Here is a 27,500-nt window from a genome sequence, read left to right as displayed (position 1 = left end):
TGGCCCGGCTACCAGAATCCAGTAAGGCCTCCACATCATGGTGATTCACAGTTACCGGGCAGGTGGGGGGTCGATCTGGGCCGCCATCTACGACTCCCAAGAGCGAGGCAAAACGGTGTGTGGGTGCTGAGCTGGAGGACTCCGCAGAGGGCATAGGTTCATCGGCTGGTTTCCCACACTGCCAGGAGATATGTCCCATCTCCCCACACCGGTAACACTGTCGAGTTTCCCCCTCCTGGTGTATCTCTTCTTGGACCCGCCTGGTTTCTGGCTCCCCCTGGAGCCGGGATAAGTCCTGACGTGGCTGGGTTCGAGACCTGGGGTCCTTTGGACGGGGGTTCTTCCCATTTGTGGTGGGGCCGCACTCCTGGGGTCTTTTCGGGAAGCATTCAGCATCTCCGCTGTGGCCTGGTACTTTTCCACAGCTTCCACGGTCAGATCAGCCGTGGTCAAGGCCTGTTGACTGATGAACCGTTTTGCCTCATAAGGCAGGGCGCGTGGGGTAACGATCCACCACAACGGCCTCCACCACCGCCGCTGCTGTATTCCTCTGCGGATCCAGCCATTTCCTTGCGATTCGGACAAGTTCATGCATCTGCGCCCGAGGAGGTTGGTCTGGTTGGAAGGTCCAGCCGTGAAAGCGCTGGGCCATACCAAACTTTGTGAGTCCATATCTGCTGAGGATCTCAGACTTCAGGGCATCATAGTCAGTAACCTGGTCAGGGCCCAGGTCCCGGACAGCATTCAGCGATTCCCCCGGTTAGAAAGGGGGCTAACAGACCAACCCACTGTTGCTTGGGCCAGGCTTCCCTAGTGGCCGTGGGCCTCAAATGCATGCAGGTATGCCTCAATGTCATCGGTAGCTCCCATCTTAGATATAAAGTCACTTTGCCTTTATTGGGCGGGTATTTTGGACCACCCTCTGTCTCTGCAACTGCAATTCCTCTGCCTTCAGAAGGTTGGCTTTCTTTTGCTCCTCCAAGAGAGCCACGTTTGCTTGCATCTGGGCTTGCTGGCCAGCAACAAGGGCTTTCAATATGTCCTCCATTTCAGTCGGGGGGAGCCTACGGCCAACTTGGAAAACTGGGTGATCAAACCCTCGGTATCCTCCCCTGACATGCACTATTAACGCTGAGCGTGCCCGTATTCTCCACCATCTGTGACGTCACGAGAGGCTACACAGCTTTCAGCGGGGATTGCTCAAGTAGTGCAAGGAGACCAGGTTCAATCAAAACAAGGATTTTATTAAAGGTCTTGGGAAACTAACGAAAGTATAACACAATTCTGTTCTCTTGTGGCTCTTTAAGGGTTAACAGTTCAGGGATGTCTCTTCCACATCCAAAATCATAACTCTCACTCGCTCAAATAACTTTTCCCCAGTCTTACTGTATTCCACGTTGCAGCTAGTGGCCAACCCAGCAAAACGTCCTTCCAAATGTCCCACATGTATTTCCACAGGTGCATATATCCAAAGGTGAGTATTTCCCAAAGGTAAGTATCTCCAAATCCTTATATTCCTCATGGAAGTGGACGTGCAGCACTCTTGTCCTCCAGAGAGCCCAGGTTGGAGACTGTGTCTCTTCCCTTCCCAAACCTTCAGCTCATCAGCTCCTCATTTGTTTCAGCTGCGTGGGAAGATTGGCCATAGAGGGGTGGAGTTCCCGACCATACCAGCAGATGGAGCCATAGCTGTCTGGGTTTGCAGCCACCTCAGGGGGATGTAACGTCCCTCCAGGACACAGCCTCTCGTGACATCACAATATATAGTGTGTTTCACCAGTAACCAGCCTTGTATCATTAGTGAAGTATATATATATATAGTGTGTTTCACCAGTAACCAGCCTTGTATCATTAGTGAAGTATATATATATATAGTGTGTTTCACCAGTAACCAGCCTTGTATCATTAGTGAAGTATATATATATATAGTGTGTTTCACCAGTAACCAGCCTTGTATCATTAGTGAAGTATATATATATATAGTGTGTTTCACCAGTAACCAGCCTTGTATCGCTTAGTGAAGTGTATATATATATAGTGTGTTTCACCAGTAACCAGCCTTGTATCATTAGTGAAGTATATATATATATAGTGTGTTTCACCAGTAACCAGCCTTGTATCGCTAGTGAAGTGTATATATATATAGTGTGTTTCACCAGTAACCAGCCTTGTATCATTAGTGAAGTATATATATATATAGTGTGTTTCACCAGTAACCAGCCTTGTATCATTAGTGAAGTATATATATATATAGTGTGTTTCACCAGTAACCAGCCTTGTATCATTAGTGAAGTATATATATATATATAGTGTGTTTCACCAGTAACCAGCCTTGTATCATTAGTGAAGTATATATATATATAGTGTGTTTCACCAGTAACCAGCCTTGTATCATTAGTGAAGTATATATATATATATATGTGTGTTTCACCAGTAACCAGCCTTGTATCATTAGTGAAGTATATATATATAGTGTGTTTCACCAGTAACCAGCCTTGTATCATTAGTGAAGTATATATATATATAGTGTGTTTCACCAGTAACCAGCCTTGTATCATTAGTGAAGTATATATATATATAGTGTGTTTCACCAGTAACCAGCCTTGTATCATTAGTGAAGTATATATATATATAGTGTGTTTCACCAGTAACCAGCCTTGTATCGCTAGTGAAGTGTATATATATATAGTGTGTTTCACCAGTAACCAGCCTTGTATCATTAGTGAAGTATATATATATATATAGTGTGTTTCACCAGTAACAAGCCTTGTATCGCTAGTGAAGTGTATATATATATATAGTGTGTTTCACCAGTAACCAGCCTTGTATCATTAGTGAAGTATATATATATATAGTGTGTTTCACCAGTAACCAGCCTTGTATCATTAGTGAAGTATATATATATATAGTGTGTTTCACCAGTAACCAGCCTTGTATCATTAGTGAAGTATATATATATATAGTGTGTTTCACCAGTAACCAGCCTTGTATCATTAGTGAAGTATATATATATATAGTGTGTTTCACCAGTAACCAGCCTTGTATCATTAGTGAAGTATATATATATATAGTGTGTTTCACTCAGTAACCAGCCTTGTATCGCTAGTGAAGTGTATATATATATAGTGTGTTTCACCAGTAACCAGCCTTGTATCATTAGTGAAGTATATATATATATAGTGTGTTTCACCAGTAACCAGCCTTGTATCGCTAGTGAAGTGTATATATATATAGTGTGTTTCACCAGTAACCAGCCTTGTATCATTAGTGAAGTATATATATATATAGTGTGTTTCACCAGTAACCAGCCTTGTATCGCTAGTGAAGTGTATATATATATAGTGTGTTTCACCAGTAACCAGCCTTGTATCATTAGTGAAGTATATATATATATAGTGTGTTTCACCAGTAACCAGCCTTGTATCATTAGTGAAGTATATATATATATAGTGTGTTTCACCAGTAACCAGCCTTGTATCATTAGTGAAGTATATATATATATATATAGTGTGTTTCACCAGTAACCAGCCTTGTATCATTAGTGAAGTATATATATATATAGTGTGTTTCACCAGTAACCAGCCTTGTATCATTAGTGAAGTATATATATATATAGTGTGTTTCACCAGTAACCAGCCTTGTATCATTAGTGAAGTATATATATATATAGTGTGTTTCACCAGTAACCAGCCTTGTATCATTAGTGAAGTATATATATATATAGTGTGTTTCACCAGTAACCAGCCTTGTATCGCTAGTGAAGTGTATATATATATAGTGTGTTTCACCAGTAACCAGCCTTGTATCATTAGTGAAGTATATATATATATATAGTGTGTTTCACCAGTAACCAGCCTTGTATCGCTAGTGAAGTGTATATATATATATAGTGTGTTTCACCAGTAACCAGCCTTGTATCATTAGTGAAGTATATATATATATATAGTGTGTTTCACCAGTAACCAGCCTTGTATCGCTAGTGAAGTGTATATATATATAGTGTGTTTCACCAGTAACCAGCCTTGTATCGCTAGTGAAGTATATATATATATAGTGTGTTTCACCAGTAACCAGCCTTGTATCATTAGTGAAGTATATATATATATAGTGTGTTTCACCAGTAACCAGCCTTGTATCATTAGTGAAGTATATATATATATAGTGTGTTTCACCAGTAACCAGCCTTGTATCATTAGTGAAGTATATATATATATAGTGTGTTTCACCAGTAACCAGCCTTGTATCGCTAGTGAAGTGTATATATATATAGTGTGTTTCACCAGTAACCAGCCTTGTATCATTAGTGAAGTATATATATATATAGTGTGTTTCACCAGTAACCAGCCTTGTATCATTAGTGAAGTATATATATATATAGTGTGTTTCACCAGTAACCAGCCTTGTATCATTAGTGAAGTATATATATATATATAGTGTGTTTCACCAGTAACCAGCCTTGTATCGCTAGTGAAGTATATATATATATAGTGTGTTTCACCAGTAACCAGCCTTGTATCATTAGTGAAGTATATATATATATAGTGTGTTTCACCAGTAACCAGCCTTGTATCGCTAGTGAAGTGTATATATATATATATATATATACATATATATATATATATATATATATATATATATGTGTAGTGTGTTTCACTAGTAATCAGCCTTTTTTAACGTTTAATATTTAAGTCATTTAGCAGACGCTCTTATCCAGAGCGACTTACAAATTGGTGCATTCAACTTAGGATAGCCAGTGGGACAACCACCACTGGGGGAGGGGGGGTGTAGAAGGATTACTGTTAGACTATTCCAGGTGTTCCTTAAAGAGGTAGGGTTTCAAGTGTCTCCGGAAGGTGGTCATGTGACTCCGCTGTCCTGGCGTCGTGGGGGAGCTTGTTCCACCATTGGGGTGCCAGAGCAGCAAATAGCTTTGACTGGGCTGAGCGGGAACTGTGCTTCTGTAGAGGTATGGGGGCTAGCAGGCCAGAGGTGGATGAACGTAGTGCCCTCGTTTGGGTGTAGGGTTTGATCAGAGCCTGAAGGTAAGGAGATGCTGTTCCCCTCACAGCTCCGTAGGCAAGCACCATGGTTTTGTAGTAGATGCGAGCTTCAACTGGAAGCCAGTGGAGTGTGCGGAGGAGCGGGGTGACATGAGAGAACTTGGGAAGGTTGAACACCAGATGGGCTGCAGCGTTCTGGATAAGTTGTAGGGGTTTAATGGCACAGGCAGGGAGCCCAGCCAACAGCGAGTTCCAGAAATCCAGACGGGAGATGACAAGTGCCTGGATTAGGACCTGTGCCGCTTTCTGTGTAAGGGTAGGGTCGTAGTCTGCGAACGTTGTAGAGCATGAACCTGCAGGATCGGGTCACCGCTTTGATGTTAGCGGAGAACGACAGGGTGTTGTCCAGGGTCACGCCAAGGTTCTTTGCACTCTGTGATGGCGAGATCATGGAGCGGGCAGTCCTTCCCCGGGAGGACTTGTACCGCTAGTGAAGTATACATATATATAGTGTGTTTCACCAGTACTCAGCCTTGTACCACTATTGAAGTATATATATGTAGTGTGTTTCACCAGTAACCAGCCTTGTACCGCTAGTGAAGTATATATACAGTGGGGAGAACAAGTATTTGATACACTGCCAATTTTGCAGGTTATCCTACTTACAAAGCATGTAGAGGTCTGTAATTTTTATCATAGGTACACTTCAACTGTGAGAGACGGAATCTAAAACAAAAATCCAGAAAATCACATTGTATGATTTTTAAGTAATAATTTGCATTTTATTGCATGACATACAGTGGGGAAAAAAAGTTTTTAGTCAGCCACCAATTGTGCAAGTTCTCCCACTTAAAAATATGTGAGAGGCCTGTAATTTTCATCATAGGTACACGTCAACTATGCCAGACAAATTGAGGGAAAAAAATCCAGAAAATCACATTGTAGGATTTTTAATGAATTTATTTGCAAATTATGGTGGAAAATAAGTATTTGGTCACCTACAAACAAGCAAGATTTCTGGCTCTCACAGACCTGTAACTTCTTCTTTAAGAGGCTCCTCTGTCCTCCACTCGTTACCTGTATTAATGGCACCTGTTTGAACTTGTTATCAGTATAAAAGACACCTGTCCACAACCTCAAACAGTCACACTCCAAACTCCACTATGGCCAAGACCAAAGAGCTGTCAAAGGACACCAGAAACAAAATTCTAGACCTGCACCAGGCTGGGAAGACTGAGTCTGCAATAGGTAAGCAGCTTGGTTTGAAGAAATCAACTGTGGGAGCAATTATTAGGGAAATGGAAGACATACAAGACCACTGATAATCTCCCTCGATCTGGGGCTCCACACAAGATCTAACCCGTGGGGTCAAAATGATCATAAGAACGGTGAGCAAAAATCCCAGAACCACACGGGGGACCTAGTGAATGACCTGCAGAGAGCTGGGACCAAAGTAACAAAGCCTACCATCAGTAACACACTACGCGCCAGGGACTCAAATCCTGCAGTGCCAGACGTGTCCCCCTGCTTAAGCCAGTACATGTCCAGGCCCGTCTGAAGTTTGCTAGTGTGCATTTGGATGATCCAGAAGAGGATTGGGAGAATGTCATATGGTCAGATGAAACCAAATAGAACTTTTTGGTAAAAACTCAACTCGTCGTGTTTGGAGGACAAAGAATGCTGAGTTGCATCCAAAGAACACCATACCTACTGTGAAGCATGGGGGTGGAAACATCATGCTTTGGGGCTGTTTTTCTGCAAAGGGACCAGGACGACTGATCCGTGTAAAGGAAAGAATTAATGGGGCCATGTATCGTGAGATTTTGAGTGAAAACCTCCTTCCATCAGCAAGGGCATTGAAGATGAAATGTGGCTGGGTCTTTCAGCATGACAATGATCCCAAACACACCGCCCGGGCAACGAAGGAGTGGCTTCGTAAGAAGCATTTCAAGGTCCTGGAGTGGCCTAGCCAGTCTCCAGATCTCAACCCCATAGAAAATCTTTGGAGGGAGTTGAAAGTCCATGTTGCCCAGCGACAGCCCCAAAACATCACTGCTCTAGAGGAGATCTGCATGGAGGAATGGGCTAAAATACCAGCAACAGTGTGTGAAAACCTTGTGAAGACTTACAGAAAACGTTTGACCTGTGTCATTACCAACAAAGGGTATATAACAAAGTATTGAGAAACTTTTGTTATTGACCAAATACTTATTTTCCACCATAATTTGCAAATAAATTCATTAAAAATCCTACAATGTGATTTTCTGGATTTTTTTCTCCTCATTTTGTCTGTCATAGTTGACGTGTACCTATGATGAAAATTACAGGCCTCTCTCATCTTTTTAAGTGGGAGAACTTGCACAATTGGTGGCTGACTAAATACTTTTTTTCCCCACTGTAAGTATTTGATCACCTACCAACCAGTAAGAATTCCGGCTCTCACAGACCTGTTAGTTTTTCTTTAAGAAGCCCTCCTGTTCTCCACTCATAACCTGTATTAATTGCACCTGTTTGAACTCGTTACCTGTATAAAAGACCCCTGTCCACACACTCAATCAAACAGACTCCAACCTCTCCACAATGGCCAAGACCAGAGAGCTGTGTAAGGACATCAGGGATAAAATTGTAGACCTGCACAAGGCTGGGATGGGCTACAGGACAATAGGCAAGCAGCTTGGTGAGAAGGTAACAACTGTTGGCGCAATTATTAGAAAATTGAAGAAGTTCAAGATGACGATCAATCACCCTCGGTCTGGGGCTCCATGCAAGATCTCACCTCGTGGGGCATCAATGACCATGAGGAAGGTGAGGGATCAGCCCAGAACTACACGGCAGGACCTGGTCAATGACCTGAAGAGAGCTGGGACCACAGTCTCAAATAAAACCATTAGTAACACACTGCGCCATCATGTATTAAAATCCTACATCGCACGCAAGGTCCCCCTGCTTAAGCCAGTGCATGTCCAGGCCCGTCTGAAGTTTGCCAATGACCATCTGGATGATCCAGAGGAGGAATGGTCGGGAGAGGTTGTGTTTTCTCTAGCAGGAGGTAAGCTTGGCTTCTTATATGGTGTTGAGTAAAGCTTAAACCATGTATTTAGATTGTAGGTAGGTAGTTGTAGTTAGGTATTGTAGGTAGTTTATTTAGGTAGTTATTTAGGTAGTTATTGTAGGTTTCTGTAGGTAATTATTGTAGGTAAGTATTGTATACGTCGGGAGCCCGGCGAAGCACGAGGCTAGCTAGCTAGCGGGTAGCTACTGGTAACGTTTAGCAACGGTGGATAGTTGTTTCCAATGTTATTTCACGCTAAGAGTACCTGTAATTAAGCCAGCTAGCTACCTACCATTCAGCCGTTTTTTCTAACCTCATTATCTGAGGCATCAACGTTAGGTAGTTAGTAGCTACTGTACTTAATTACACCTACTGATTGCAGAAGACAAATGTCAGCTGAAGCGTCGGGTAAGTTTGGCTTTATACATAGCTTGGGCTTTGTCGAGTAAGGCTTAATTATGTATTTAGATTGTAGTTAGGTATTGTAGGTAGGCATCGCGGGCTGTTGTGGGTAGTTATTGTAGGTTAGCATTGTATTCGGCTGTGCCGGGTGTAGCACGAAGCTAGCTAGCTAGCTAGCCGTTTTTCAAACAAAGTCAACACAGTAGCCATTGCTAGCTAGCCAACACGACCAGCTAATTGTACTGTAGCAGCTAAATACAATATATTTGTGCTAGCTAGCCAAGGTTTAATTATTGCTGCGTTATGATTGGAACTAGACACGGACACTAATTATCTGTTTAGTGTGTTAACACACTATTGGTAGTTTGTTGTAACCAAGTATTGGTGCTAAACTGTGTGTTATTGGATGCTAGCATGCTAGTTAGCTATGGTGTCATATTTAGCTAGCTGAATAAAGTAAGTTGAGTCTATTCCTTGAAACATTGAACCGCTGTAGTTCACAACAATTCTAATTTCTAAAGTGGAAGTTGGGAGAGTTTTTATTCGGGTGGTTCAGTGAAACAATTATAGTTTCTGAGGTGGAAGTTTTGGTGAGGGAGGCCCTACTCTCTCCTTTCCCAGATGTTTAGTTCATTTCATTCCGATCTCCTCTGCATTATTGTAGCCATTTGCTACAGCCTGTCAACTATGCCTCTGCCTATCCCTGTTCTCTCCTCTCCGCACAGGCTACACAAACGCCTCACACCGCGTGGCTGCTGCCTCTCTAACCTGGTGGTCCCTGCACGCACCCCACACCTGGAGTTCCAGGTCTCAGGCAGCCTCTGGAACTGCCGTTCTGCTGCCAACAAAGCTGACTTCATCCCAGCCTATGCTAACCTCCAGTCCCTCGACTTCCTGGCGCTGACGGAAACATGGATTACCACTGAAAACACTGCTACTCCTACTGCTCTCTCCTCGTCTGACCATGTGTTCTCGCATACCCCGAGAGCATCTGGTCAGAGGGGTGGTGGCACAGGAATCCTCATCTCTCCCAAGTGGACATTCTCAATTTTTCCCCTAACCCATCTGTCTATCTCCTCATTTGAATTCCACATGCTGTCACAGTCACTAGCCCATTTAAGCTTAATATCCTTGTCATCTATCGCCCTCCAGGTTCCCTTGGAGAGTTCATCAATGAGCTTGACGCCTTGATAAGTTCCTTCCCTGAGGATGGCTCACCCCTCACAGTTTTGGGGGATTTCAACCTCCCTACGTCTACATTTGACTCATTTCTCTCTGCCTCCCTTCTTTCCACTCCTCTCCTCTTTTGACCTCACCCTCTCACCGTCCCCCTACTCACAAGGCAGGCAATACGCTTGACCTCATCTTTACTAGATGCTGCTCCTCTACTAATCTCACTGCAACTCCCCTCCATGTCTCCGACCACTACTTTGTTTCCTTTTCTCTCTCGCTCTCCTCCAACACTACTCACTCTGCCCCTACACAGATGGTAATGCACCGCCACACCCTTCGCTCTCTCTCTCCCGCTACTCTCTCCTCTTCCATCCTATCATCTCTTCCCTCTGCTCAATCCTTCTCCCTCCAATCTCCTGATTCTTCCTCCTCAACCCTCCTCTCCTCCCTTTCTGCATCCTTTGACTCTCTGTGTCCCCTATCCTCCCGGCCGGCTCGGTCCTCCCCTCCAGCTCCGTGGCTTGATGACTCATTGCGAGCTCACAGAACAGAGCTCCGGGCAGCGGAGCGGAAATGGAAGAAAACTAAACTCCCTGCCGACCTGGCATCTTTTCACTCCCTCCTCTCTACATTTTCTTCATCTGTTTCTGCTGCTAAGGCCACTTTCTACCACTCTAAATTCCAAGCATCTGCCTCTAACCCTAGGAAGCTCTTTGCCACGTTCTCCTCCCTGCTGAATCCCCCCCTCTCTCTGTGGATGACTTCGTCAACCACTTTGAAAAAGAAGGTTGACGACATCCGATCCTCGTTTGTTAAGTCTAATGACACTGCTGGTCCTACTCACACTGCCCTACCCTATGCTTTGACTTCTTTCTCCCCTCTCTCTCCAGATAAAATCCTGCGACTTGTGACTGCAGGCCGCCCAACAACCTGCCCGCTTGACCCCATCCCCTCCTCTCTTCTCCAGACCATCTCCGGTGACCTTCTCCCCTACCTCACCTCGCTGATCAACTCATCCTTGACCGCTGGCTATGTCCCTTCCGTCTTCAAGAGAGCGAGAGTTGCACCCCTTCTCAAAAACCAACACTCGATCCCACTGATGTCAACAACTACAGACCAGTATCCCTTCTTTCTTTTCTTTCCAAAACTATTGAGCGTGCCGTCTTTAGCCAACTCTCTTGCTATCTCTCTCAGAATTACCTTCTTGATCCAAACCAGTCAGGTTTCAGGACTGGTCATTCAACTGAGACTGCTCTTCTCTGTGTCACGGAGGCTCTCCGCACTGCTAAAGCTAACTCTCTCTCCTCTGCTCTTGTCCTTCTAGACCTGTCTGCTGCCTTTGATACTGTGAACCATCAGATACTCCTCTCCACCCTCTCCGAGCTGGGCATCTCCGGCGCGGCTCACTCCTGGATTGCGTCCTACCTGACCGGTCGCTCCTACCAAGTGGCGTGGCGAGAAGCTGTCTCCGCACCACGTGCTCTCACCACTGGTGTCCCCCAGGGCTCAGTTCTAGGCCCTCTCCTATTCTCCCTATACACCAAGTCACTTGGCTCTGTCATATCCTCACATGGCCTCTCCTATCATTGCTACGCCGACGATACACAACTAATCTTCTCCTTTCCCCCTTCTGATAACCAGGTGGCGAATCGCATCTCTGCATGTCTGGCAGACATATCAGTATGGATGACGGATCACCACCTCAAGCTGAACCCTGGCAAGACGGAGCTGCTCTTCCTCCCGGGAAGGACTGCCCGTTCCATGATCTCGCCATCACGGTTGACAACTCCGTTGTGTCCTCCTCCCAGAGTGCGAAGAGCCTTGGCGTGACCCTGGACAACACCCTGTCGTTCTCCGCTAACATCAAGGCGGTGACCCGATCCTGCAGGTTCATGCTCTACAACATTCGAGAGTACGACCCTGCCTTTCACAGGAAGCGGCACAGGTCCTAATCCAGGCACTTGTCATCTCCCGTCTGGATTACTGCAACTCGCTGTTGGCTGGGCTCCCTGCCTGTGCCATTAAACCCCTACAACTCATCCAGAATGCCGCAGCCCGTCTGGTGTTCAACCTTCCCAAGTTCTCTCACGTCACCCCGCTCCTCCGCACACTCCACTGGCTTCCAGTTGAAGCTCGCATCTGTTACAAGACCATGGTGCTTGCCTATGGAGCTGTGAGGGGATCGGCACCTCTGTACCTTCAGGCTCTGATCAGTCCCTACACCCAAACGAGGGCATTGCGTTCATCCACCTCTGGCCTGCTGGCTCCCCTTCCTCTGCGGAAGCATAGTTCCCGCTCAGCCCAGTCAAAACTGTTCGCTGCTCTGGCACCCCAATGGTGGAACAAGCTCCCTCACGACGCCAGGACAGCGGAGTCACTCACCACCTTCCGGAGACATTTGAAACCCCACCTCTTTAAGGAATACCTGGGATAGGATAAAGTAATCCTTCTAGCCCCCCCCCCCAAAAAAAAAAATATATATTGTAAAGTGGTTATCCCACTGGCTATAGGGTGAATGCACCAATTTGTAAGTCGCTCTGGATAAGAGCGTCTGCTAAATGACGTAAATGTAAATGTAAATGTAAGGTCATGTGGTCTGATGAGACAAAAATAGAGCTTTTTGGTCTAAACTCCTCTCGCCGTGTTTGGAGGAAGAAGAAGAATGAGAACAACCCCAAGAACACCATCCCAACCGTGAAGCATGGAGGTGGAAACATCATTCTTTGGGGATGCTTTTCTGCAAAGGGGACAGGACGACTGCACCTTATTGAGGGGAGGATGGATGGGGCCATGTATCGCGAGATCTTGGCCAACAACCTCCTTCCCTCAGTAAGAGCATTGAAGATGGGTCGTGGCTGGGTCTTCCAGCATGACAATGACCCGAAACACACAGCCAGGGCAACTAAGGAGTGGCTCCGTAAGAAGCATCTCAAGGTCCTGAAGTGGCCTAGCCAGTCTCCAGACCTGAATCCAATAGAAAATCTTTGGAGGGAGCTAAAAGTCCGTATTGCCCAGCGACAGCCCCGAAACCTGAAGGATCTGGAGAAGGTCTGTATGGAGGAGAGGGCCAAAATCCCTGCTGCAGTGTGTGCAAACCTGGTCAAGACCTACAGGAAACGTATTATCTCTGTAATTGCAAACAAAGGTTTCTGTACCAAATATTAAGTTCTGCTTTTCTGATGTATCAAAAACTTATGTCATGCAATAAAATGCAAATTAATTACTTACAAATTATACAATGTGATTTTCTGGATTTTTGTTTTAGATTCCGTCTCTCACAGTTGAAGTGTACCTATGATAAAAATTACAGACCTCTACATGCTTTGTAAGTAGGAATACCTGCAAAATTGGCAGTGTATCAAATACTTGTTCTCCCCACTGTATGTATGTGTATATGTATATATATATATACGGTATATATACATACAGTGAGAATTACAGATATAATACAGAAAATTGTTGGTACCCTTCCCCAGATCTGTGCCTCGACACAATCCTGTCTCGGAGCTCTACAGACAATTCTTTCGATCTTATGGCTTGGTTTTTTGCCCTTACATGTGCTGTCAACTGTGGGACCTTATATAGACAGGTGTGTAGCTTTCCAAATCATGTCCAATCAATTGAATTTATCACAGGTGGACTCCAATGAAGTTGTAGAAACATCTCAAGGATGATCAATGGAAACAGGATGCACCTGAGCTCAATTTCGAGTCTCATAGCAGAATATTAATAATTATGTAAATAAGATATTTATGTTTTTTATTTGTAATACATTTGCACACATTTCTAAAAACCTGTTTTTACTTTGTCATTATGGAGTATTGTGTGTAGATTGATAAGGTAATTTGTTTATTTAATACATTTTAGAATAAGGCTGTAACGTAACAAAATGTGGAAAAAGTCAAGGGGTCTGAATACTTTCCGAATGCACTGTATATAGTGTGTTTCACCAGTAATCATCACAACATCTACCTTACACCTTAAGGTATTACCTCGACATAAATCCATCACAACATCTAGCTTACATCTTAAGGTATTACTCCGACATAAATCCATCACAACATCTAGCTTACATCTTAAGGTATTACTGTGTTATGTAAACTTGGCATCTTTCTCCCTGGCATTAGAGCTCAGGTCAAATAATCAGCAGTAGGCTATTAATGAAGCACACACACACACACACACACACACACACACACACACACACACACACACACACACACACACACACCTGTAGCAGCTTTTTGAATGGCACTAATGGGACAGGTGAAGACGGCTTAATCAGGATGTTGTGACATGGAGAAGGGATGTCTTAAAGTACTTCCCCATCTGCTGTCAACTAATCATCAAGACCCCCCTCCCAACTCCAGTCCTCCAGTATCCCCAACAGAACACATTGTTGTCGTAGCCCGGGACAGACTCACCTGATTCAACTCATTGAGGGTCTTGATGATTAGTTGACAAGAAGAATCAGGTGTGCTTGTCACAACAACAAAACATTACTGTGGGGAGTACTGGAGGACCGGAGTTGGGAAGCACTGTCTTAAAGGAGGGAGGAAGGGGGGAGGGAAGGAAGGAAGGAAGGATGGATAACACTAGATGTCTCATTGAAGGGAAGGAGAGGAGACAGAGAGGGTGGAGGTAGCCAAGCATATCACCAAGAGGATTCATATATTACATTATATCACATTTACATAATACGCACATATTCTCTCTATCCCTCTCTCTCTCTCTGTCTCTCTCTCTCTCTCTCTCTCTCTCTCTCTCTCTCTCTCTCTCACACTCATTCACTTTCACAAGCTGGAAGTGTTTGTCTCACTCTAAGGAAGACAGGTGATGACATAGCAATAATGAAGAGATGAGAGAGGAGAAATGGAGATGTAGACAGACAGGATGGAAGGAGGGAGGGAGGGAAGGAGGGAAAAGGAGTGATAGAGATCATAACAGGCATGATGGAGGGATGGAAAGGGGCTGATAGAGGTGAAGGAGGGAGGGGAACAGAGGAAGAGATAACTTGACAGATATGATGGAGGGAGGAAAGAGGAAAAATTGAGGTGAAGACAGACGTGTGATGGAGGGAGGGATGAAAGGAGGGGATAAGGAGAGATAGAGAGGACTCCTGTGGTGAGGCTGTTCCTCAGACGCTGTGTGTGTGTGTGTTGCTCTTCAGTCATTCTGCTCCACAGCTCAGCACTACAGGAGAATAGACAGGGAAGGAGGGACAGAGAGAGAGAGGGAGGGAGGGAAGAAAGGAAGGAAGTATGGAAGGACGGATGGACGGAGAGAGGGGGGTTAAATGTAGGGGGAGGGATAGAGGGAGAGAGAGAGGGGGAGGCAGAGAGGGGAACAAGTGAAATCACTCCAAAAAATATGAACGCCAGTGAGTACAGGCTCAGGCTTTTAGCGCTCATCCTTGACATTTCCCACAATCCCATTTTTCCCCTCTACTCTCTTTTTTATTTTTATTCATCCTACTTCTCTGTGAGAAAGAAGGGACATTTTAGCCTGGCCTCTGAACACTATAGTCTTCCGGTGATGCGTCACAAATGGCACGCTATATCCTATATAGTGCCCTGTGGGCCCTGGTCAAAAGTAGTGCACTTTATAGGGAATAGGGTGCCATTTGAGACGCAAGCCAGGTCTGAAGTAGAGAGGAGTCGACACATGAATTTCAATGCACCTCTGTTTCTATTAGACAAATAACCATGCAGAGGAGACACACACCGTGTAGACACACACACACACACACACACACACACACACACACACTTACTACAGGTCTATAGCAGTAGCCTCGCCTGTGTTTAATCTGCTGTGTTATTTCCATTACCAGGCGATCAGGGGGTGTAATAACATCAATGGCTGTAATGCAGGTCTAATAGACGGGGTGTGTGTGTGTGTGTGTGTGTGTGTGTGTGAGTGTATTACTCCCGTAACAGTCTCAAAAGCGTTGTAATCAAATGCAGCACTTGGTGTTTGTGTGTATGTTTGTGTGTGTAAAAGAGAGACGCTGAGTGTGTAATCAAAGACACAGGGGAGTTTTCCCATTAGCTTGCAGATCAGCCCCACAGTGAAATGTTCCCACAAAACCCCTACGCAATGTTACTCAGTCAATAGTGTTAGTCTTCAGTGAGGTTAAATACGGCGCCTCATCAACAACTACGCAACATTATCAAATCAAATCAAGCTTTATTTATACAGCACATTTCAGACATGGAATGCAACGCAATGTGCTTCACAAAAAAAAATATTAAAAAAATAACCTTGTCCTAATTTTCCTACACAAAAAACATGAAAGGATAAAAAAAAAGACAGGATAAGAATGAAAACTGAATGACCAAAAAGCACCCTACGGAAAAGCAAAGCTAAAAAGGTGTGTTTTAAGATCTCTTTTAAATATGTCCACAGTTTGGCCCCCCATCAGGTTCTCTGGCAGGCTATTCCAGAGGCTGGGGGCTTAGTAACTAAAGGCTACCACTCCACGCCTCTTGGTCCTAGGCATTGGGATAGATAAAAGGCCAGTGCCAGAGGACCTGAGGGACCTACTGGGTACATAACTTAAAAGCATGTCTGACATGTATTGAGGTGCACAATTGTGGATTGATTTAAAAACCAATAGAAGAATCTTTAAATTAATTATAAAACTCACAGGCAGCCAGTGCAGAGACCTTCAAACCAGTGTAATGTGTGCTCTCCGTCTGATCTCGGTCAGTACCCGTGCTGCAGCATTCTGTATGTTTTGCAGTTGACCAGTGGCTTTGTTGGGTAGACCAGACAGGAGAGCATTACAGTAGTCAAGCCTGCTTGTAATAAAAGCATGGATGAGTCTCTCTGTATCAGCCTGAGAGAGAAACGGCCGCACCTTGGCAATGTTCCTCAGGTGGTAAAAAGCTATTTGGGTCACATTCCTAATAGTGTTAGTCGTCAGGTGAGACTCATCAAATCAAATCAAATTATATTTGCCACATGCGCCGAATACAACAGGTGTAGACATTACCGTGAAATGCTTACTTACAGCCCTTAACCAACAATGCATTTTTTTATTTATAAAAAAAGTAAAATAAAACAACAACAACAAAAAAGTGTTGAGAAAAAAAGAGCAGAAGTATAAAATAAGAGTAGGGAGTCTATTATATTCAGGGGGGTACCGGTGCAGAGTCAATGTGCGGGGGCACCGGCTAGTTGAGGTAGTTGAGGTAATATGTACATGTGGATAGAGTTAAAGTGACTATGCATAAATAATTAACAGAGTAGCAGCAGCGTAAAAAGAGATGGGGTGGGGGTGGGGGGGCAGTGCAAGTAGTCCGGGTAGCCATGATTAGCTGTTCAGGAGTCTTATGGCTTGGGGGTAGAAGCTGTTGAGAAGCCTTTTGTACCTAGACTTGGCTCTCCGGTACCATTTGCCGTGCGGTAGCAGAGAGAACAGTCTATGACTAGGGTGTCTGGAGTCTTTGACAATTTTGAGGGCCTTCCTCTGACACCGCCTGGTATAGAGGTCCTGGATGGCAGGAAGCTTGGCCCCAGTGATGTACTGGGCCGTACGCACTACCCTCTGTAGTGCCTTGCGGTCGGAGGCCGAGCAGTTGCCATACCAGGCGGTGATGCAACCAGTCAGGATGCTCTCGATGGTGCAGCTGTATAACTTTTTGAGGATCTGAGGACCCATGCCAAATCTTTTCAGTCTCCTGTGTTGTTCTGTGTCTCCCACAGCAATATAGATCACAACCTCTTGATGACTTTCAGTGTTTAACCTCACTGACGACTAACACTATTGACTGAGTAATGTTGTGTAGGGGTTGATGAGGCTCAGTGTTTAACCTCACTGACGACTAACACTATTGACTGAGTAATGTTGTGTAGGGGTTGATGAGGTTCAGTGTTTAACCTCACTGACGACTAACACTATTGACTGAGTAATGTTGTGTAGGGGTTGATGACTTTCAGTGTTTAACCTCACTGACGACTAACACTATTCACTGAGTAATGTTGTGTAGGGGTTGATGAGGCTCAGTGTTTAACCTCACTGACGACTAACACTATTGACTGAGTAATGTTGTGTAGGGGTTGATGACTTTCAGTGTTTAACCTCACTGACGACTAACACTATTCACTGAGTAATGTTGTGTAGGGGTTGATGAGGCTCAGTGTTTAACCTCACTGACGACTAACACTATTGACTGAGTAATGTTGTGTAGGGGTTGATGACTTTCAGTGTTTAACCTCACTGACGACTAACACTATTCACTGAGTAATGTTGTGTAGGGGTTAGTCTTCAGTGAATAGTGTTAGTCATCAGTGAAGTTAAACACTGAAAGTCATCAAGAGGTTGTGATCTATATTGCTGTGGGAGACACAGAACAACTCTGCTGATATTAATCCTACATAATGTTTAACAATGTGTGCGTGCGCATGTGTGTGTGTGTGTGTATACCCGTGGATCCGTGTGTGTGATATCGATCACATCTTACATGCAACGTCATCCACTTTCACTGTAGGTAAAGGTTCATTGAAGTGTATAGTTAAGTGTCCCCAAGGACATCTTTATGACGTGTGTGTATGTCTGTGCGTATGTATGTATGCCTGTGTGTCCGTGTGTGTGTGATATCTATCACATCTTACATGTAACGTCATCCAGATTCACCGTAGGTACTGGAGGTTAATTGAAGTGTTTAGTGAAGAGTCCTCTAGAGCCTAGGAATGACATCTATCAGTATGAAGTCAGCCCAGGCTGTGAGATAGAATGAATAAAATGTCACGTTAATGGCTTAAGTCACTAGGGCTGCGTCCAAAATTTTACTATTTTTCCTACATAGTTCACTACATTTTGGTCAGAAGTAGTGCACTATATAGGTAATAGAGAGCCATTTGAGACGCGGAAAATTAGATATTTTAAAACCCCATAAACCTAATGGCTTTAGTCACTAGCCATGAATCATCTGAGTTTGACCTTCATTGGCGTACTGCTTTTGTTTTACCTGCGTCAGTGAGTGATCATGACGTCTTTAGAACCATAATGAAATTCCCATATTGATGATCTACACAAGGCCAAGAGTATGTGAACACTCCTTCAAAATCAGTGGATTTGGCCATTTCAGCCACACCCGTTGCTGACAGGTGTATGAAATCGAGCACACAGCCATGCAATCTCCATGGACAAACATTGGTTGTAGAATGACCAGTACTGAAGAGCTCAGTGACTTTCAACGTGGCACCGTCATAGGATGACACCTTTCCAACAAGTCACATTTCTGCCTTGCTAGAGCTGCCCCGGTCAACTGTAAGTAAGTGCTGTTATTGTGAAGTGGAGACGTCTAGGAGCACCAACGGCCACACAAGCTCACAGAACTGAATTCCTCTGTCCTCGGTTGCAACACACACTACCGAGTTCCAAACTGCCTCTGGAAGCAACGTCAGCACAATAACTGTTCATCAGGAGCTTCATGAAATGGGTTTCCATGGCAAAGCAGCCGCACACAAGCCTAAGTTCACCATGCGCAATGCCAAGCATCAGCTGGAGTGGTGTAAAGCTCGCCGCCATTGGACTCTGGAGCAGTGGAAATGCGTTCTCTGGAGTGATGAATCACGCTTCACCATCTGGCAGTTCGACGGACAAATCTGGGTTTGGCGGATGCCAGGAGAACGCTAGCTGCCAGAATACATAGTGCCAACTGTAAAGTTTGGTGGAGGAGGATTAATGGTCTGGGGCTGTTTTTCATGGTTCTGGCTAGGCCCCTTAGTTCCAGTGAAGGGAAATCATAATGCTCCAGTATACAATGACATTGTAAACAATTCTGTGCTTCCAACTTTGTGGCAACAGTTTGGGAAATACCCTTTCCTGTTTCAGCATGACAATGCCCTTGTGCACAAAGCTAGGTCCATACAGAAATGGTTTGTCGAGATCGGTGTGGAAGAACTTGACTGGCCTGCACAGAGCCCTGACCTCAACCCCATCGAACACCTTTGAGATGAATTAGAATGCCGACTGCGAGCCAGAACTAATCGCCCTACATCAGTGCCCGACCTCACTAATGCTATTTTGGCTGAATGAAATACTCTGCAGCAATGTTTCCACATCTAGTGGAAAGCCTTCCCAGAAGAATGGAGGCTGTTATTGCAGCAAAAGGGGGACCAACTCCATATTAATGCCCATGATTTTTGAATGAGATGTTGGACGAGCACGTGTCCACATACTTTTGGCCGTGCAGTGTATGTTGTGATTGAAATCATTTTTTATATTTTTCAAGCTTGAATCGTCAGAGTTTGGGTTCCTATCATTATCTAATGGTCTGCGTCAGTGAGTGACCACGAGTGTCTCAAGAAACCATCATGAAATGATCATATTGGGGATTATTATTATCAGGGCACCACCATGCAATTTCTATTTCTTATCATTTAAGGCCAGTCACCACACCCTAAGAGTTTTATTTTGCTCTACAGTGCAGGAAATGGCACTTACGCAAAAACGCTAACATCTCGGAGTGAAAAGGAGGCCACTGCCCCCCTCCGGGCTTACCCCACCGTACTCAGCAGTAACACCTTGTTAAAATATCTTGGGGAGAACCCAGATTATAATTTATTGTTACTATAAAGTGATGATTATTTCAATTATAGGACAAAGCATTAGAGGATAAATTATGGGGCCAGATTTGTTTCACTCTCCTGGTGCACCTCCCCCCCTCTTTGTCCTTCTTTAAGAGAGAGTGAGTCATCTCTCATGTTTAGTGGTTCTGGTCTGTTTTCTTCTGTTTTTACTTTATGTATCCATCCATCTTGATTCTCTCCCTCCCTCTCTCTCTCTCTCTCTCCCTCCCTCTCTCTCTCTCTCTCTCTCTCTCTCTCTCTCTCTCTCTCTCTCTCTCTCTCTCTCTCTCTCTCTCTCTCTCTCTCTCTCTCTCTCTCGCTCTCGCTCTCTTCATCTTGATTCTCTCCCTCCCTCTCTCTCTCTCGCTCTCTCTCTCTCTCGCTCGCTCTCTCACTTCTATCTCTCTCGCTCCACGTCTGTCTGTGTGTCTGTCAGTCTGTGTGTCTGTCTGTTTTTCTATCTGTTTGTGTGTCAGTCTGTATGTCTGTCTGTCTGTCTGTACACAGAGAGATCGGGAGATAATGCCTCCTCACCCCAAGAATGTCTCTGTGTGTGTGGTATATGTCTTTGGTGGATGTTCCTATACATGAATTATGTATTTGACTGGGCACTGCACTTAATCCTACTTTTCAGGGAAAATCTGTCCTTGATGGATGCAGGGTGCAGGGCCAGTGTGTGTAAGTGTGCATGTCAGAAATGTGTGTGTGTGTCTTTTCGTCATTTAGAGGTGTGTGTATCCACTACCATCTCCCTCTCCTCCCCAGGCATTTGGAGAGAATTGGACTCTAAACCTACGTCAGTGCCTCAGGCAAGATACCCCCTCTTACTTCCAGGTACATACAAACACTTTCATAAAAAAATTGTAAAGTCAAAAACTGTCATGGTGAAGCATGAAAGAGAGAGACAGACAGAGACAGACAGAGAGAGAGAGAGAGAGAGACAGTATACCAGTAAATATATATAGAGAGACAGTATACCAGTACATATCTAGAGAGAGAGAGTGACAGTATACCAGTACATATCTAGAGAGAGAGAGCGACAGTATACCAGTACATATCTAGAGAGAGAGAGCGACAGTATACCAGTACATATCTAGAAAGAGAGAGAGAGAGCGACAGTATACCAGTACATATCTAGAGAGAGAGAGAGACAGTATACCAGTACATATCTAGAGAGAGACAGTATACCAGTACATATCTAGAGAGAGAGAGAGCGACAGTATACCAGTACATATCTATAGAGAGAGAGAGACAATATAGCAGTACATATCTATAGAGAGATACAGTATACCAGTACATATCTAGAGAGAGACAGTATACCAGTACATATCTAGACAGAGAGAGCGACAGTATACCAGTACATATCTAGAGAGAGAGAGCGACAGTATACCAGTACATATCTAGAGAGAGAGAGAGACAGTATACCAGTACATATCTAGAGAGAGACAGTATACCAGTACATATCTAGAGAGAGAGAGTGACAGTATACCAGTACATATCTAGAGAGAAAGACAGTATACCAGTACATATCTAGAGAGAGATACAGTATACCAGTACATATCTAGAGAGAGAGAGAGAGACAGTATACCAGTACATATCTAGAGAGAGAGACAGTATACCAGTACATATCTAGAGAGAGAGACAGTATACCAGTACATATCTAGAGAGAGAGAGACAATATACCAGTACATATCTAGAGAGAGAGACAGTATACCAGTACATATCTAGAGAGAGACAGTATACCAGTACATATATAGACAGAGAGAGCGACAGTATACCAGTACATATCTAGAGAGAGAGAGAGACAATATACCAGTAAATATCTAGAGAGAGAGCGCGACAATATACCAGTACATATCTAGGGAGAGAGACAGTATACCAGTACATATCTAGAGAGAGAGACAGAATACCAGTACATATCTAAGGAGAGAGACAGTATACCAGTACATATCTAGAGAGAGAGACGGTATAACAGTACATATCTAGAGAGAGAGAGACAGTATACCAGTACATATCTAGAGAGAGAGACAGCATACCAGTACATATCTAGAGAGAGAGAGAGACAGTATACCAGTACATATCTAGAGAGAGATACAGTATACCAGTACATATCTAGAGAGAGATACAGTATACCAGTACATATCTAGAGAGAGAGACAATATACAGTACATATCTAGAGAGAGAGACAGTATACCAGTACATATCTAGAGAGAGAGACAGTATACCAGTACAAATCTAGAGAGAGAGAGAGAGACAATATACCAGTACATATCTAGAGAGAGAGACAGTATACCAGTACATATCTAGAGAGAGAGACAGTATACCAGTACATATCTAGAGAGAGAGACAATATACCAGTACATATCTAGAGAGAGGGAGACAGTATACCAGTACATATCTAGAGAGAGAGACAGTATACCAGTACATATCTAGAGAGAGAGACAGTATACCAGTACATATCTAGAGAGAGAGAGCGACAATATAACAGTACATATCTAGAGAGAGATAGACAATATACCAGTACATATCTAGAGCGAGAGAGCGGCAATATACCAGTACATATCTAGGGAGAGAGACAGTATACCAGTACATATCTAGAGAGAGAGACAGTATACCAGTACATATCTAGAGAGAGAGACAGTATACCAGTACATATCTAGAGAGAGAGACAGTATACCAGTACATATCTAGAGAGAGAGAGCGACAATATACCAGTACATATCTAGAGAGAGAGACAGTATACCAGTACATATCTAGAGAGAGAGACAGTATACCAGTACATATCTAGAGAGAGCGACAGTATACCAGTACATATCTAGAGAGAGAGAGGGACAATATACCAGTACATATCTAGAGAGAGAGACAGTATACCAGTACATATCTAGAGAGAGAGACAGTATACCCGTACATATCTAGAGAGAGAGACAGTATACCAGTACATATCTAGAGAGAGATAGAGACAATATACCAGTACATATCTAGAGAGAGAGAGAGACAATATACCAGTACATATCTAGAGAGAGAGAGAGAGACAGTATACCAGTACATATCTAGAGAGAGAGACAGTATACCAGTACATATCTAGAGAGAGAGACAGTATACCAGTATATATCTAGAGAGAGAGAGACAATATACCAGTACATATCTAGAGAGAGACAGTATACCAGTACATATCTAGACAGAGAGAGCGACAGTATACCAGTACATATCTAGAGAGAGAGAGATAAAATATACCAGTACATATCTAGAGAGAGAGAGAGACCATATACCAGTACATATCTAGGGAGAGAGACAGTATACCAGTACATATCTAGAGAGAGAGACAGTATACCAGTACATATCTAGAGAGAGAGACAGTATACCAGTACATATCTAGAGAGAGAGAGAGTATACCAGTACATATCTAGAGAGAGAGACAGTATACCAATACATATCTAGAGAGAGAGCGACAATATAACAGTACATATCTAGAGAGAGAGACAGTATACCAGTACATATCTAGAGAGAGAGACAGTATACCAGTACATATCTAGAGAGAGAGAGAGACAGTATACCAGTACATATCTAGAGAGAGAGACAGTATACCAGTACATATATATATATAGAGAGAGACAATATACCAGTACATATCTAGAGAGAGAGACAGTATACCAGTACATATCTAGAGAGAGAGACAGTATACCAGTACATATCTAGAGAGAGAGAGAGAGACAATATACCAGTACATATCTAGAGAGAGAGAGACAATATAACAGTACATATCTAGAGAGAGAGACAGAATACCAGTACATATCTAGAGAGAGAGACAGTATACCAGTACATATCTAGAGAGAGAGACAGTATACCAGTACATATATATATATAGAGAGAGACAATATACCCGTACATATCTAGAGAGAGAGACAGTATACCAGTACATATCTAGAGAGAGAGCGAGAGACAATATACCAGTACATATCTAGAGAGAGAGAGACAATATACCAGTACATATCTAGAGAGAGAGACAGTATACCAGTACATATCTAGAGAGAGAGACAGGGGCGGCAGGTAACTTAGTGGTTAAGAGCGTTGTGCCAGTAACCGAAAGGTCGCTGGTTCTAATCCCCGAGCCGACTAGGTGAAAAACCTGTCGATGTGCCCTTGAGCAAGGCACTTAACCCTAATTGCTCCTGTAAGTCGCTCTGGATAAGAGCGTCTGCTAAATGACCAATTTATTTATTTATCTAGAGAGAGAGACAGTATACCAGTACATATCTAGAGAGAGAGACAGTATACCAGTACATATCTAGAGAGAGAGACAGTATACCAGTACATATCTAGAGAGAGAGACAGTATACCAGTACATATCTAGAGAGAGAGACAGTATACCAGGTACATATCTAGAGAGAGAGAGAGACAATATAACAGTACATATCTAGAGAGAGAGAGAGAGACAATATACCAGTACATATCTAGAGAGAGAGAGAGAGAGAGAGAGACAGTATACCATTACATATCTAGAGAGAGAGAGAGACAGTATACCAGTAAATTTCTAGAGAGAGAGAGAGGCAATATACCAGTACATATCTAGAGAGAGAGAGAGACAATATACCAGTACAAAGTATTAGAGATCTGGAGGACAGATGGTGCTACTAAATGCTGCATGTTGATGTCTTGAAATATTCTACTAAATGTACTGTGCGCGTGTGCTTGTGCATATGTGCGTTTATGTGTAATGTTCCAGTAAATGTGCCTGCTGCAGAGGAGGACTAACTTGGACACATTGAAACCAGCTGGATCTGACCCCACTTTACAGAACACATCTCCCCCTTGATCTCTCTCTCTCTCTCCCCCTTGATCTCTCTCTCTATCTCTCTCTCTCTCTCTATCTCCCTCCCTCTCCCACTTTACATGGAGGAACACATACATTCCCCATCTCCTTCTCTCTCTCCCTCTCTGCTGATTTGTTATCCAGATGTTGCAGCAGCGAGGCAAAAACTGAGTAAGTAGAGTGTATACCTTCCACGTCTTCATTTACCTTTTAGTGTGTGTCTGTCTGTCTGGACGGGGGGAGGCTGGACTTGGGGGAGACGGGGGCAGGCCGAGGTGTTTGTGTGTGGCAGCTTCCATCATCCTTGAGAGACTTGCCGTCAGCCCTGACATAAGATTGAACCCACATCAGTCCTGACATAATATTGAACCCATCACACACACCAAACACACACACACACACACACACACACACACACACATACACACAGGTTTCCTTACTATCCTTGTGGGGACCAAAAAAAAAAGTATTCCCATTCAAAATCCTATTTTCCCTAACCACTAAACCTAACCTTAACCCTAAACTTAACCCCTAACCCTAAAACTAAACTAAACCAACCCTAATTCTAACCTTAACCCTAAACTTAACCCCTAAGCCTAAAATAGCCTTTTTCCTTGTGGGTACTGGATACATTTCTCCACCCACAAGGATAGTAAAACCACACACACACACACACACACACACACACACACACACACACACACACACACACACACACACACCTGTGTGTGTGTCTTCACACTAGACATCCTCTTGTGAACCCATGTCTTCCTCATCTCTCTCTCTCTCTCTCTCTCTCTCTCTCTCTCTCTCTCTCCCCCTCCCTACCTCCACTGTCAACCCTCCTGCGGTGTCTTTCCTTGTTTCTCTGTGTCTACAGTGCCTTGCAAAAGTATTCATCCCCCTTGGCGTTTTTCCTATTTTGTTGCATTACAACCTGTAATTTATATGGATTTTTATTTGGATTTCATGTAATGGACATACACAAAATAGTCCAAATTGGTGAAGTGGAATTAATAAAATAACTTGTTTCAAAAAATTCTAAAATATAAATAACGGAAAAGTGGTGCGTGTATATGTATTCACCCCCTTTGCTATGAAGCCCCTAAATAAGATCTGGTGGAACCAATTACCTTCAGAAGTCACATAATTAGTTAAATAAAGTCCACCTGTGTGCAATCTAAGTGTCACATGATCTGTCACATGATCTCAGTATATACAGTGGGGAGAACAAGTATTTGATACACTGCCGATTTTGCAGGTTTTCCTACTTACAAAGCATGTAGAGGTCTGTAATTTTTATCATAGGTACACTTCAACTGTGAGAGATGGAATCTAAAACAAAAATCCAGAAAATCACATTGTATGATTTTTAAGTAATTAATTTGCATTTTATTGCATGACATAAGTATTTGATCACCTACCAACCAGTAAGAATTCCGGCTCTCACAGACCTGTTAGTTTTTCTTTAAGAAGCCCTCCTGTTCTCCACTCATTACCTGTATTAACTGCACCTGTTTGATCTCGTTACCTGTATAAAAGACACCTGTCCACACACTCAATCAAACAGACTCCAACCTCTCCACAATGGCCAAGACCAGAGAGCTGTGTAAGGACATCAGGGATAAAATTGTAGACCTGCACAAGGCTGGGATGGGCTACAGGACAATAGGCAAGCAGCTTGGTGAGAAGGCAACAACTGTTGGCGCAATTATTAGAAAATGGAAGAAGTTCAAGATGACGGTCAATCACCGTTCTTTGGGGATGCTTTTCTGCAAAGGGGACAGGACGACTGCACCGTATTGAGGGGAGGATGGATGGGGCCATGTATCACGAGATCTTGGCCAACAACCTCCTTCCCTCAGTAAGAGCATTGAAGATGGGGTCGTGGCTGGGTCGTCCAGCATGACAACGACCCGAAACACACAGCCAGGGCAACTAAGGAGTGGCTCCGTAAGAAGCATCTCAAGGTCCTGGAGTGGCCTAGCCAGTCTCCAGACCTGAACCCAATAGAAAATCTTTGGAGGGAGCTGAAAGTCCGTATTGCCCAGCGACAGCCCCGAAACCTGAAGGATCTGGAGAAGGTCTGTATGGAGGAGAGGGCCAAAATCCCTGCTGCAGTGTGTGCAAACCTGGTCAAGACCTACAGGAAACGTATGATCTCTGTAATTGCAAACAAAGGTTTATGTACCAAATATTAAGTTCTGCTTTTCTGATGTATCAAATACTTATGTCATGCAATAAAATGCAAATTAATTACTTAAAAATCAAACAATGTGATTTTCTGGATTTTTGTTTTAGATTCCGTCTCTCACAGTTTAAGTGTACCTATGATAAAAATTACAGACCTCTACATGCTTTGTAAGTAGGAAAACCTGCAAAATCGGCAGTGTATCAAATACTTGTTCTCCCCACTGTATACACCTGTTCTGAAAGGCCACAGAGTCTGCAACACCACTAAGCAAGGGGCACCATGAAGACC

General features: G+C 43.7%; 1 protein-coding gene across 4 annotated transcripts in view; it reads left to right on the top strand.

Moving 5' to 3' along the window:
* Nucleotides 1–27,500, top strand: part of LOC121554623 (5-hydroxytryptamine receptor 2C) — a 199,392-nt gene that overhangs the window by 88,751 nt on the left and 83,141 nt on the right. Inside the window, exons 2-3 of one of the 4 annotated variants that reach the window (XM_041868275.2) lie at nucleotides 20,974–21,042; nucleotides 25,163–25,189. The exons of 1 other annotated variant lie outside the window; for it this stretch is intronic. The gene's annotated coding sequence lies outside the window, so the exon portion shown is untranslated. Of the gene's footprint in view, nucleotides 1–20,973; nucleotides 21,043–25,018; nucleotides 25,190–27,500 lie in introns of those variants that run through there. 2 more of the 4 variants (XM_041868276.2, XM_045208252.1) reach the window with 2 other exon arrangements.

Source organism: Coregonus clupeaformis, chromosome 27 (assembly GCF_020615455.1).
Source record: "Coregonus clupeaformis isolate EN_2021a chromosome 27, ASM2061545v1, whole genome shotgun sequence".
Classification (NCBI taxonomy): domain Eukaryota; kingdom Metazoa; phylum Chordata; class Actinopteri; order Salmoniformes; family Salmonidae; genus Coregonus; species Coregonus clupeaformis.
The sequence above is the reverse complement of the archived record's forward strand: the minus strand, read 5'-3'. Positions and strand labels throughout refer to the sequence as shown.